The 13021-nt window shown below is 45.1% G+C and overlaps 1 protein-coding gene and 1 pseudogene across 3 annotated transcripts in view; one reads left to right on the forward strand and one right to left on the reverse strand.

Moving 5' to 3' along the window:
• The first annotated feature begins 423 nt into the window (after positions 1 to 423).
• Positions 424 to 13021, forward strand: part of LOC103735402 (myosin regulatory light chain 12B) — a 29211-nt gene continuing 16613 nt past the window's right edge. Inside the window, exon 1 of one of the 3 annotated variants that reach the window (XM_008834621.3) lies at positions 424 to 590. The gene's annotated coding sequence lies outside the window, so the exon portion shown is untranslated. Of the gene's footprint in view, positions 591 to 618; positions 954 to 13021 lie in introns of those variants that run through there. The other 2 variants (XM_008834619.3, XM_008834620.3) reach the window with 2 other exon arrangements.
• LOC103735447 overlaps positions 9500 to 13021 on the reverse strand; it is an 11277-nt pseudogene continuing 7755 nt past the window's right edge.

The following is a 13021-nucleotide window of genomic DNA, read 5'->3' on the forward strand; positions in this document are numbered from 1 at the left end:
CCCGTCAGCTTATTTGGAGATGGGATGGGGTTAAAGGACACTGGATGTAATTTCCTGAGAAGTGAAAGGGTTCTGAGCTCGGCCGCCACCCTCATTCCTTCTCTAGAAAACTTTATCTAAAACTCTATTTCAATCAGCCAACTACCCTCCGCTAAATAAGGCAACCTTGGGCAGGCCGCTGCGAGCGCCTGGGGACCTCAAACCGGGGCGGGTCGGGTCCACCCGGGTCAAATTCCAGCCCCGCCCTCGGCCCAGGAATGCGGGAAGGGCGGCGGGACCGCAGCGTGGGGGGCGGGGTGGGGGCTGCGGCTGGGGGATGCCATGAGGTTCCGGCCGGGAAGGGGCTCAGCCCTAGTCTGTACGGGGCCCGTGGGCAGCACATCCCGCCCCCGCCCCACCCCGCCGGCCGCCCGGTCCCCGGGCCGCCCCGCACTTTAGCGCCCCCCGCCCCGTCGCGGTTGGTCGCGCTGCGCCTTCCGGTGCGCCTTCCGCCCCGCCCCAGGCAGGAAGTGCGGCGCCGCCACCGTCCAGCCACAGCCCAGCGCTCGTCGCCGTCGTCGGTCGTGTCGCGCGGAGCATCCTCGGACCTGGTGAGTGGCGCCCGGTCGCGCGCGCGACATCCTGGGCCGCAGCTGCGCCTGGAGCCTCCGGGCGGCGGGACCCACAGCCGGCCCAGTAGTGGGCGCCGGGCTGGGGCAGAGGAGGCTCTGGGAGGCCTGGCCTGGAAGCCCGGGGCCGCAGAACCCTGGACGTCCCCGGTACCGTGTGCTCAGGCGCTGCGGCACCTGGATGACTTGCACACCTGGTGCCCTCTGCCTTCTCCCTGCACCTGCCCGTCACCCACCTCCCCGCCCGGCTGCAGGCCCAGACACTGGGCTACTCCTGATAGCTTGAATTGGTACTAGATGCTTTGAGGGCGTAAGGAGACTCCTAGTGCACGGTTCCTGCCTAAGGTGAGATGTTTAAGGAAACTAAGAACGGGTACTGGGGCTTACGGTTAGCATAGGCTAACGTGTAAAATGGTTTCCTTAATTCTTACTACGTATATCTTGCGTCTTGCAAAAAGGTTTAGTTCATTCTGTTGATTGAAGAAAAGGATAATTCAAAGAAACCTGGAAAGGCTTCCTTGGAAAGAATAGTGACCTCGTTTGAAGGAGAGCTCCTACAGGGAGAACTCCGCGTTTCTGCCTGGGGCTGTGGGTAGGAGGTAACTAGAACAAAAGTTCAAAAGGTGGGAATTGGATCATGTAAAAAGGAGACACTGGGAAGACCAGCCGAACGGAGCACAATACAGTGAATAATAGCGGAAGCAGGGACGGTGATGAGGGTAGAGCACTTCCATACAAGGCCCTCAGCTAGATCCCCAGCACTGCAATGAAATAAAATAAGATGAAAGAAAGTAGGTCAGTGAGGCTGTACAGGTGCTCTGAAAACTTGACAAAAAATGAGAAGTTATGTAAGAGGCCTTAGGGAGTCACTTGGATTCTTTAAGAAAGTAACATAATGAGAGGGTATTTAGGGGAGGCTTTTGGCAGCTTTTGTTAACGATAGATTTGGAATAGTCCTGTGTGTGTAAGAATCAAAGCATTTTTAGAATGCAGTAGGACCTTATAGATTACCGCCTGAAACCCTAATGATTGTGGAAAATGAGGGGAGGTGATTTGCCCAGGGCCACTGGAGAAATTCATTGTAATTCTATAATCCACCTCCACACCCACTTTTGATATATGAGGGCAGCTTTTTGTTCAGGCTGTGTTAAATGAGATAGATTCTCAGATGGCTGCCTCTGTTGGTTTATGTTTTAATGAGCTCAACTTCTGAAGGATGGATCCCCAGGTGAGGGTAGCCAAGGTTAGGAAGTACAGGGATGGGGTCAGTTTCTCCATTCTCCCAAGATTGAAAGACACCAGTTATCTAGGGATGAGGCATTAATTACACCCAGTTACTAGCACCCTTCCTCAGAAGGTTGAGCACTGAGTCTGCTGAAATTGACAGTAGACAGATTAACAGGAGAAAGTATGCCAAATTAATCTTGTGTAAAGGAAGGAGAAAACAGGAAGGTGTACTCAATCAGTAAGGCTTAGAAGTTTGTTGCCCTCTCTCTATAGGAGGGGGAAACGATGGGGAATGTACCGATTTTAGAGGAGAGTAAATGGTTTTTAGAAGTGGCAAACTGGCCTGAAACCCAGGTGATATAGCAGAACAAAGTTCCTCTGGGCTCTGGGTGTGGTGTCAGGTCTAGTCTAGTTATTGGACAAACTGTAGAGAGCTAGCCCTAGCAACTACATTCCTTGTGGAAGAGCTTCCCATGGTCTCATAGTAGACCCTTGGGAAAGCTCTCCTACACACAAAGAAAGGAGGCCAGAAAAACCTTAAAGGTGCTTTTTCAGTTCAGGGTACTCGGCATAGCAGGCACCCGTATCACAGTATCACTTTCTGAGCCCCAGACTACACATTAGCTGTGTAATGGCACTGCCGCTACCCCAGCTAAAGTTTTTATGGTAGAGGATTTCAGCCACGTATATGCAGGGCACAAGGGGCTGGTGGTTCAAGCCCTGGGGCTGAGTTTCCCCTGTACAGATTCTGCTCTCAGGGCTGCCACTTCTAGCATTTTCCCTAATTTTCTTACCTTAGAAATGGGAATAATAGTGCCTATAACTTGTGAGGATTAAATATCAATCCATGTGAAATGCGTAGAACAATGCCTGATATGCCCTTAGCATTCAGTTATTGTCCTTTGTTAATGTTCCTTCCAGGTTCAGCCAGGGGTAGCTGTAGCCAGTAGGTTTTGTTAAGGATCTTTTGAAAGTCAGGCTAGTGCAGCATGTGCTACCACAGGTAGACTAGAGAGAAAGGCCTTATTTTGGTGCTTAAATCTAAGACCTACATCACCTTGAACATGTGTGTATATATTTGCTTAACTAGTATTTATTTAGCACTTGCTGTGTGCAGGGTAGTTTTCTAGACTTTGTAATCCAAGGTAGAAAGACAGAGGGCCATAAAAAGGTATTTGTAAGCTGCAAGACAGTGTAGTACTACACCATAAGAGAATAGAATGGACTGAGGGTATAGCACTTATTTTGTTTGAGGCCCTGGGTTTGAGCCCCAGCACTGGAAAGCACTTTTTTAAAAAACAAAAGGACAGGGGCTAGAGAGATGGCTCAGCAGTTAAGAGCACTGGGTGCTCTTGCAGAAGACTGGGTTTGAATCCCAGCACCCACATGGTGAAGTTCCAGGGGATATGATGCCCTTTTCTGTCCTCCATGGGAACTGCATGGCATGGATGCACTTAAATACATGCAGGCATAACACTCATACACAAAAGATAAAATTAATCAATCAAAAAAGTTGTTTTTTAAAAGGAAGGAGAATCAGGTGTTGTAGAGCACACTTTTAATCCCATCACTCTGGAGGCAGAAGCTGAGAATCAGAGCAGGCAGATCTCTAAGTTTGGGGCCAGCCTGGTCTACATAGCAAGTTCTAGGCCATCCAGGGCTACAGAGCGAGACCCAGCCTCAAACAAACAAAACAAGCCGGGCCTGGTGGTGCACACCTTTAATCCCAGAGCTTGGGAGGCAGAGGCAGGCAGATCACTGTACTCAGTTTGAGGCCAGCCTGGCCTACATAGTGAGTTCCAAGCCAGTTGGGGCTACAGGGAGACCTTGTCTCAAAAAGACCAAAAAACAAAACAAAACAAAAAATTCCATGGGTATACACATTTACAAAAGCTCTTAGGTTTGTACATCTCACTGTGTATACATTTCAGTGCAGTAAAACAGAATGATTCGAGGATAGAAAGTTTACTGCCAGCAAGGACATTCCTAAAACCTGCAGTGAAGAAGGAAATAACATTAGAATGTGGTAAATTTTAAAGTACCTGGTTGGGGGAAGGTTCACCTGGTGTTAAGAAAAGTTGTAAAAAATTGAATTTGACTCTTTAAAAGATAATTATGGAAATTTTTAGACCTGTGTAAGCAACACAGGTCTAAAAACAATTATGTCAGTAAGTATATGGGTTTAATTTTGTGAAGCATGTAATTCTCTTTCTGATTGCTGTTTTCAAACTGTTCGTGTATCCAATCATTTGATCCCCTTAATTAGAACAAGTAGTAACTGGCCTTGACTATAGTAATTACATGGGAATCCATGAGAAATTTCTAGATTCTTCAGACCTTGATAAAGAGTGAATAAAAAATTACCTTGACATTAGCCCAGGAAGCATTCTGCTGTTCATTGTCGGCCTCGTCCTGTGACTGCTTATAAATCATCCTTGCTAGAAAAGACTACACACACACACACACACACACACACACACACACACACACACACGTAAGCATCCTTCCAGTCTTCTGGCAGCTCCGCCCCCATGGTGTGGGATCATCCTTGAATTTTTTTTTTTTTTGTCTTTGAGACAGGGTCTCTCTGTAGTCTCAGCTGGCCTGGAACTCACTATGTAGACCAGGCTGGCCTTGAATTCACAGAGATCCACCTGCCTCTGCCTCTCAAGTCCTGGAATTAAAGGCGTGCACCATCATGCCCAATGCAACCTGAATTCTTTTTTTTTTTTTTTTAGGTTTATTATTATTCACTAATTATGTGTATATGTAGGAAGGGTATATACATGTGAGCTCAGGTGCCTGTGGCCGCCAGAGGCGTCAGGTCCTCTTGGAGCTGGAGTTACAGGTAGTTGTGAGTGCCCTAAGTGGGTTCTTAGAACCCACCTTGGTCCTCTGCAAGAGCAGTTTGCTCCCTTAACCACTGAGCCATCTCTCCAGCTCCCCCAAACTTGAATTCTTCTCATTCCTTTGCTTTCCAAACCAGCTCCACCCTTTTCCCCTCCCTGATTATCTCACTTTGAGTGATGCCTTCATTTATTTTTATATTTTATAGTTTTTGTCTGTTTTGATTTTTTGAGACAAGACCTCACTCACTGTAGTCCAGGCTGGCCTAGGACTCACAGGACTCACAGGACTCACTTGAGAGTGCTGGGATTACAAGTGTGAGACACCACGCAAGCTTGAGTGGTACCTTTATGATGTAAGTTTTTCAACCAGTGTTTAAATACCTTCCAGGACAGAACTTTGAAGAAAGCTGTGATTAGGAAGCAGGAAAAACCTGCAAACTAGGAGAGGAACAGCTAGGTTAGTGGTGACAGGTGGGAGAATGAGGAGGGAAAGATTGGCACTTAAGGAAACCTACTGAAGTTGGGCAGAAATTGAATCCTAGTTAATTTTTTCTAACCAGAAATAGAAAATTCCCTATCCAATGCGAGCTTGACTGTGGTCCTTTTGAGCTTTCTACAGTTCTGTGGCTCTAACCCTAAAATAAAGGCATTCCTGTGATTTAACATTGAAGAGAGCAAGTGACACTGGCTTTGTTGCTTTTCCACTGGTAGGTAATAATACCCAGCTTTTGAAAGCCAGGAATTCCCACTCAGGTTAGGTGGAAGTCTCCTGTGAGACTGTCCTCAAATGAAAAAGGATCAGCCTCCAAGATGGCTGTTTCACACTCCTGGCCTGTTGGTGCTGGCTGTCGGCAGGAGGCCTCAGTTCTTCCTGCCTACTGGTATTAGCGCCTGTAGACTGACCCATGAAAGTGATATCAGGCAGGGTGTGTTGTGACGGTCACACACATCGTTTTACAGTGCACTGCTCATTCTGGTGGCCCACTTTTTTCACTTTTGGAGCAAACTGCACAAAGATAGCTGTTGAGGGCCACCTTGGAGCCTAGCTAGCACCTTGACCAAAGGAGGGCGTTTGTTATCAGGGCTGATACAGGTGGCATAAAGGGCAGGAATGAGTGTGCTAATGGAGTGCTCTTCATAGGAATTGGGGATGCTGGTCAAGTGATACCTTATGTAGTTGATCAAGATGTTTGGGGGGAACTAAACTTACTTTTTTTTTTTTTTTTTTTTTTTTTGAGATAGTCTTTCACTGTCCTGCATGTGCCACCAAACTTGGCTTTTTTTTTTTTTTTTCTTTTTAAACCTGGGTTCTGGGGACTGAACTCAGGTCCTTGTGCTCACAAGGCAAGCTCTTTACCAAGTGAGCAATCTTTCAGCCCAGGAGCTATCTCTTAATGGATGAAGAAAATGAGACCAGAGATAGATAAAATGACCACAGGTCATACAAGTGCTATGTCAGCACTAGAGTCAGAATCCAGGTATCTGTATACCTGTACTGAAATCCCAACCTTAAACCCAGAGAACTGGGCGTATAAACAGCGAGTATATGTAATCTAAGTGGTTTTCAACCCACAGTGTCCATTTGAATTGCCTGGTGCATTTTTAAAGCTGAATTCTCCATCATGGCTCCTCACCTTCACTTTCTCTTAGGCTAGGCTAATACCTAGGCACCCGTTTTTAAAAGCTTTGGAGATGACCGATATGTGGCCAGCTGCTGGGAGAGCTGTGATTACTGGCCATATGGCGATAACTTGCTGGCTTAAACTTGAAGTCGTTTCAAAGGAGTGTTGAGAAAGCCATAGGTAGCTGACAGCATTTGCTGTAAGCCTCTTTCCAAGCCTTCTGAGAAACCCATGTAGGCTGGATGAAGTCACACTTTCTTCTCAGCAATGCTTATGGTTCCCACGCTTTGATCTGCATATCAGTGCTGCACTTGGCTTTGCAAACATTAAGTTAACTAAGTATGCTGGTGTTTCCTGCATCTCTGCCCTTGATGTGACCTGGGAGCATCACATCCATCCTTTTGTTCACTTTGTTAGGAATGTAGAGAAATAATAAGTTGTTGTTTGTTGAGACAGGGTCTCCTTGTAGCCCTAGCTGGCCTGGGACTCACTATTGTATACCAGGCTGGCCTTGAACTCACAGAGAGCTGCCTGCCTCTGCCTCCCAAGTGCTGGGGTTAAAGGTGTGTGCCACCATGCCCAGCTGAAATAATAAAATTTTTGAAGAAGAAATACATTTTATTGTTGTTGAAGAAGGTAATTTACATTCTGATCTATGTTATATTGTGACTATTTTCATTTATAACTATAGTCTAAGAGCAAAGGGTAGGATTGGGTTTTTCTCACTTTTCAAAAACACTCCATTAATAATCAAGCAGTCCTAGGTGAAGGTTTCCATGTTGTGACTAATGGAAAGTATTGCCACTTATTAAACCAGCCCGGCTGCTCTGTTGCTCAATTCCGGGTGGTGCATCCACCTACTCTGCACAGTAGCTTCTCCAGTGTAGTTTGGATTTATTTGAAAACTAAATTTGTCTATGATTTTAATTTAGAGAGTAACAGCTCAGAAGTCGATGTTAAAGTATATTGGTAACATTGAAAGGTTATTTTTTAAATTATGTTAAAATAACCAGAAGAGAGATTTGTATGAAGTGGAAAATGAGTAATTGGGAACTGGAGAGATGGCTCAGCAGTTAAGAGCTGCTTTTCCAGAAGATCCTGGTTTGGTTCCCTGCTTGCATGTAGCAGCTAACAGATGTGCGTAATTCCAGTTCCAAGGATCTGAAGCCCTCTTCTGGCCTCTGCTGGTTTGCATGCTGAGGTGCACTTACATGCATCCAAAACACTTACACACATAAAAGTAAATAAATAAATGAAAAAAATTAAATATGTGATTGGAAAGTGCCTGTAACTAATGGGGGTTAAATATAGGCAACCTAAGAAAAGTTCATTTTATGTAGGGCTTCTTAAGCTTTTCCACCTGGATTTCTGAGAATATGGGTATATAAAATAGGTGTGTATTCAAGGGACTGGCAGGGTGACTCAGTGTGGAAAGGTGTTTTCTGCCAAGCCTGATGGACCTGAGTTTGATCCATGGAACCCACATTGTGGAAGAAGGGAACTGATCCCCACTCCAAAGTTGTCCTCTGACCTCCACACATAAAGTGGCACTTGGCCCACATATGCACAAAAACAAAAAAATGTAAAAAAAGTTTTAAAAATAAGTATGCAAATCAAACATTTACTGATAATAAATCATAACTTTATTTGGAAAAAAATTCTTTGGTATACATACAATCATACTATTTAAAGAGTAAAGAAAATTTGCATTTGGTGGATGTGCATACCCATTTTTACATAAAGATTTAAGTCTTTGCTGTGTATGTGATAATGCACAGTATAGAGCATCTTCCCCATTTTTCCTGGTCATCTGTTGTTTCACATAAATACATAGTACAAAATGGCCAAAGTATGTTTAGAGCTATTCAGAAATTATTGGAAATTCTGTTCTAATCCCAAGACAAAATTCTGTTCTAATCCCAAGATGAAATTTATTTAAAGATTTTTTTAATGAACCTGAAATCAGCAACCCAAACAGTAATTTTTTTTTCCTTTCTTTTCTTTTCTTTTTTTTTTTTTTTTTTTTTTTTTTTTTTTTTTTTTTTTTTTTGTCTTTTTGAGACAGGGTCTCCCTGTGGCCCCAGTTGGCTCGGAACTAACTATGTAGACCATGCTGGCCTTGAACTCAGAGATCCGTCTGCCTCTGCCTCCCAAGTGCCGGAATTAAAGGCATGTGCCACCATGCTCAGCCCCAACTAGCAATTTTTGAGATCAAAATTTCTAACATAATACAGTTAAAATATATGTATCAATTTGATCATTCCCCAATGAGAAATGGCAATAAGGAAATACTCTTTGTTTTCCTAATTAAACCATTATGTTTCTCTAAGAGCAGATGATGTATACAGTAAAAAAAAAAAACAACAAAACACTGCAATTCATAGCTTTTTTTGTTGTTGCATTGCATAGTGTGACACCATATGAATTGCAGAATGCACATTTTATGTTCAGAATCAAGGCTGTAGTAAAATTGTATGACGTAACACAGAGGCTTTGCCAGAAACACTACAGATTCATTATGCTTGGTTTTTACTTCATTTTGGTTGTTGCACATTCAGAAACTCTTTACAGATTTTTGTGATCTCCACATTGTTACTGGATCCTGTATGGGATCATAACCTGACCTTTAGGAAGGGATTTAAAGCACATAACATTTCTAGTACCTGAGTCAATAAATGGTAGTCATGAGCTGAGTGGACCTTTAATTTCCTCTGTTCTTAAGGCATGTGCCCTGTTTCAGGGCATTTTGAGTTGGAAAAATAATCAAGGTGAACAACTTCGTGATATCTTGGGGACATACTAGCAATTTGATGTTGCCCAAAGGAAAGTCCAAAGCAGAGATGGCCGGAGATGAAACTGAGAAGGCCAAACTGGAGCAGAGAAAGAGGGTCCCTGTGCCACTCTTTAACCTGCAGCAGGTGGGGAGACACATTTGAAAAGTGGAATAATGGCATTTGTTTTAAGCATGGCTCTTTTCAGTTTGTTGCCTGAAGGAATTAGACTAGTCCAAGTTAAAAGCAGAACCCAGTGGTTAGGTTATACAAGCTGTAAGGTTTTTAAATTTGTGATGGACAGGAAGGACACTGCTCATTGCACGGAAATCTTCACTTAAGCTTCAGAGAGCCACAAGCACTTAAAAGCTTTTGAATCTTCAGCCAATCGTATTGGGAATTGGCAAATGTTTTTTCACTGGTCACCCTGCAGCGGAATTACTTGTGACTCCATATTCTTGGTGCTTAATTACCATACCATTGCAGGCAAATTTCTTCTTAAATGCCTTCACTAGTTTCTTTGTATCATATTCCTCAGTGATCCGGTAGTGAGGGTCTTCCTGCCTTTCTCTGTTGAGTTCTATGGACATAATACTCAGTGCCAGCAGGAAGCAGGTCATCAACCTTAAAAGGGTTGAAAGAGTGGGGGTTCTGGATAGCAGATAAAAGACAGGATTCTTTTTCCTGGGTGGAAATGACCTGCAGAAAGGGTTGTGGGAGAAGGCAGGGCAGTGGGGCATCAGGAAGTGAGGAGGCTCCTTACGCTCTTGTGGCTAGAATATGAAGGGGAATGTTGATGGGACTAGAAGGCCAAGAGACTGGATAGGAGGCTATAAAAATACCCTATTGAGTAGCCAGGTGTGTGTGGGCTGGTGAGATAGCTCCGTGGGTAAAAGGCACCTGCTGCCAAGCCTGACAACCTTAGTTGGATCTCTGGGACCTACATGGTGGAAGGAAAAAAGCCTACTGCTGCAAGTTGCCTTCTGATCTCATGTACATTGTGGCGTACACATGTGCACACACCACGTAAGTAAAGAAAAAGGAAGAAAAGTCAAGTATGGTAGTATATGCCAGTGATCCCAGCACTGGGAAGGCAGGAAGATCTTGATTTAAGGCCAGCTAGGGATTCATAATGAAACCCTGTCTCAAAAGCCCCCTGGCAAATCTACATGAATGAGGAAGATGGAGTTCAGGGTAGTGACAGAAATGGTGAACAATTCCGAGAACTATGAGGCAGAGCTTGATTGGTCGGGGGAAAGGCTCTCTGGAGATGGCTCCTAGGTTTCTAGCTGGGTGAGTGGGTAGAGATAGGAGTGGGCAGCAGCTGGGAAATCTTGGCAGAAGGAAGCTAATGAATTTAGTTTTCGTCATGTTGATTTTGCAGTGTGTGTGGGATGCCTAATTGGGCATGTTCCATAAGCAGTTGCATGTGTGACTGAATCTCAAGGTTAAGGGCAAGCCTGGAGGTGCAGACCTAGGAGCTCAAACAGTAAGAGTTGATGAGATCATCCAAGGACAGCAAAATGGGAAGAACATTAAGCCTTGGAGAGTTCGATGGAACTAGGAGGCAGAGACTGGCCTGGAGGCTGTATACATACTCTACTCAGGAGGCAGGTGTGGTACATGCCTGTAAGTCCAGCACCGGGGAGGCAGGAGGATCTCGAATTTGAGGCCAGGCTGGTACATAGTGAAACCTTGTCAGAACTGCAGGACATGGCAGGACATGAGAAAGTGGAGAAAAATGTCTAAGAAGAAAATTGAGGAGGACCAATCACAGAAATAGAACTAGGAGCTGGAGAAATGGCTGACCAGTTAAGAGTGCTTGCTGCTCTTCTGGAGGATCGGAGTTCAGTGCCCAGCCCCCAAATCAGATGGTTCAGGATTGCCTGTAACTTCAGCTCTAGGGGATCCGATGCCCTCTTGTGGCCTTTTTAGGCACCTGCATGCATGTGTACTTGTACATAAATAAAATATAAGAACTTAGTAGGTAGAGTACAGCATTCTCCACAGTCCAGCCTCTCCAGTATAACGTTGAGCAGTTTCCCTCAATGTAGCGTTAAGTCTTTAAGGTTGGGTTCCTAGTGCTGTTTCTACCTGTGACAGTTAATTTCTTATTACTGAAAAACAGGCTAAAAGTTGCTGAGTCTCAAAGAAAGGGGGATGAAATTAGTGTCAAGGACAGTAGAGAAGGAGATAGAGAGATGGCTCAGAGGTTAAGAGCATTGGCTGCTCTTGCAGAGAACCCAGGTACAGTTCCCAGCACCCACATGGCAGCTAACAACCATCCATAACCCTAGTTCCAGGGGATCTGATGTCCTCTTCTGACTTCTGTGGGCACTGACACGACATGGGTGCACCCACCTACATGCAGGCACTACACTCACAAAATAAAAATAGGTATTCTTAAATAACAGTAGAGAGGTCCTTGAAGACAGACTGGCTTTGTCAAAGCAGTTGCAGTGGTAGAGCTAAGCCAGCTTGTGGGCTGAAAAGTGAGTGGGTGGGGAGGAAGTGGAAAAAGCCTCGTGGCCAGCCCAGAAAGCAGGGCCGCAGGGCAGCAGGTCCTTCTGGACCAGGGTTCTCTTCAGATGGTGGTTTTGATGCAACTTTGACTCACTTTTCAGCTGATATTTTGGGATGTTTAGTTTTTAGAAGTACATCATATACCTATGCAAGTGTATGAGATATATTGTTTTGGTTTTGTGGTTCTGGACATTAAACCCAGGGCCTTGAACATCTAGGCAAGTATTCTACCACTGAGCTGTCTGTATCCCCAACCCTAAAAACCTAAAAACCCCAGCATGGAGAAGACAGGCAGGAGAATTGTGAGTTCAAGGTCAACCTGTCTCAAAACAGAAACAAAAACTTCCTTTTTTTCTAATATGAAAAGTTGAGGGGCTGGAGAGATGGCTCAGTGGTTAAGAACACTGGCTGTTCTTGCAGAAAACCCAGGTTCAAATCCCAGCACCCACATGGCAGCTAACAACTGTCCATAACTCCAGTTCCAGCAAATCTGACAACCTCTTCTGTCCTCTGTAGGCATTGCAGGACACGGGTGCACTTATCAACATACAGGCAATACATGCATACACATAAGATAAAAATAATAGATAAAATATTTTTTTAAAACAGTAGACACAACCTGCTGGCCTCTCTTGGATAAGTTCATCTCACCCTCTGCACCTTGACTCCCCCAGCGTCATTCACTCTCCCCTCTCCCCCTCCCATCTCCTCTGCCCGCCTCTCCTCCTAGCCTGGGTATTGCCCCATTCTTTGTCTTGGCACCCCAGACACTGGGGTAACCACCACTGCTTCCTGATCCCTTGCATCCAGATGAACCCAGCTCTTAGGTCCCCAGGAGCCCTCTGGGCCTGGACCCGCCCTCACCTCCCTCTGCTTCCCTGGGCTGCACAACCCGCCAGCCTCTTTCCTGTACACCAGAGCTGACCTCTCAGCTTCCTGATCCTTTGCATGCAGACCAACCCAGTTCCTCCCTGCAGTACCCAGGAGCCCTTGGGGCTTCTTCCCGCCCCCATCTCCCTTTGCATCTCTGGGTGGCATGGCCTCCAGCTGCCCGAGACCAGCATCTTTCCTGGGCCCTGCTCCCAGGCCAGTTCAACCCCCAAATTCCTGAGGACAACATCTTTCCTGGAGGGATCCAGACCTTAGGAGAGAGCCTGAGAGCATCTGATCTTCATCTGACTTGGGCCTCTGTGGGAACTCCTGAAGACATAAGCAATCTGGCCACGCCAATATAAAATCAAAAGAGAGAACCAGAAGCTTAGAGGAACCAGCTCTTCAGGCCCAAAATGTAAACCACAAACGCACATAAAGTTTACAAAAACAAGCAGACCTAAACTTGAAGGCTTAGGTCTCACACAAAAATCAGAAACTACAAAAGACATTCACATGTCAAAATCACAGAGAAAAAAATAATAACATGA

Source organism: Nannospalax galili, unplaced genomic scaffold (assembly GCF_000622305.1).
Source record: "Nannospalax galili isolate Female #2095 unplaced genomic scaffold, S.galili_v1.0 scaffold155, whole genome shotgun sequence".
Lineage (NCBI taxonomy): Eukaryota > Metazoa > Chordata > Mammalia > Rodentia > Spalacidae > Nannospalax > Nannospalax galili.